This window comes from Neomonachus schauinslandi, chromosome 8 (assembly GCF_002201575.2).
Source record: "Neomonachus schauinslandi chromosome 8, ASM220157v2, whole genome shotgun sequence".
In the NCBI taxonomy this organism is placed as follows: Eukaryota; Metazoa; Chordata; class Mammalia; order Carnivora; family Phocidae; genus Neomonachus; species Neomonachus schauinslandi.
In genome coordinates this window covers 3,515,200-3,516,458 of record NC_058410.1, presented here as the reverse complement: position 1 = coordinate 3,516,458, position 1,259 = coordinate 3,515,200, and positions in this window count along the sequence as shown.

The following is a 1,259-nucleotide window of genomic DNA, read 5'->3' as shown; positions in this document are numbered from 1 at the left end:
ATATATATATATATATATATATATATATATATATATATATATATATAACTTTTATATATATGTAAATGAATATATGAAAGTCATATATGTATGCATGTTTTCAATAAATGTGCCACCTGTATGTATTTCTTGAAAAAATTTACTACAAGATGCATTCCAATTACAAGATGACCAAAAAAAGCAAGCCCACCCAGAAATCAAGACTGGGTAAAAAAAAAACCAGGCAGAAAATCCTGAGACAAGTAAACAGAGCCGTGGGGGTGTTTGAACAGAGCCACGCAGGGAATGAAGGAGGGCCAGGTGAGTTTCTGCGGCAGAGGGCTGGGGCAGAAGCATCAAGAATAAAGTTCCCGAGGCGAGAGTGTGCCTGGTGTGATGGACGGATCGAGAAGGCAAGTGTGGCGGGAATTTGCAGAGAGAAGGACTCCGGGGTTTTGCATGAATAACTGCGGGCAGGGAAAATGAACATGCTGCCATCAATATGTATTAACCTGATGAAAAGGAAACCTAATGGTCACTTTAAAACAGTAACAGCTAACCAATAAAAATGTCATGTGGGATCAAAACTTGAGTGTGTCTTAGATTTCATTATTTGAACTCTGTTAAGCTTTATTGATCCAGGAAATACTGCGGAGCCCTGAAGTGCCCAAGCTCTGAAGCAAAACTTCCAGCTTGAATCCTGGCTTTGCCCCTGTTCATTGTGTAGTCATGGGCGCCTTCCCCAACCTTCCTGTGCTTCAGTTTCCCAATGTGCCACGTGGAGAAACTGCGTGGTGTCACTGTGAGGGTGGTCTGCGTGCAGGCATGAACATGTAGCAGCATGTCCAGTACACAGGACGTGCTCAAGGAGACTCAGTTCTCATCTTCACGAAAGGGAAATACACAGAAAACTCAGTGTTTTATATGAAGTTTTTGCCTGGCATCAAGAGTCAGGGGAAGTGGTAGCCAGGAAGGATATCTCTGTATTTTTGGTGAAACTGTTATTGAAGACGTGACCATGGTTTTTAGATCTCTTTATGTGAAACTTACAAAATTAACCTTCCTGGTTTTAGTTTTGGCATGGAATATTCGTGTCTGTTATCACAAAATTACAGCGTACCAGCCCTAGTGCAGGATGGACTGCATAGTAAATACCCTTCCACTTCGGATGAATTAACTCACCCTGTCCTCTTGTTCGCTGTGGGTATCCATCAACGTAAAGGTGAATAGTTTACTCCATGAAGCAACTAGGCGTGGCTTTCTGACAAGAACTACCTTAT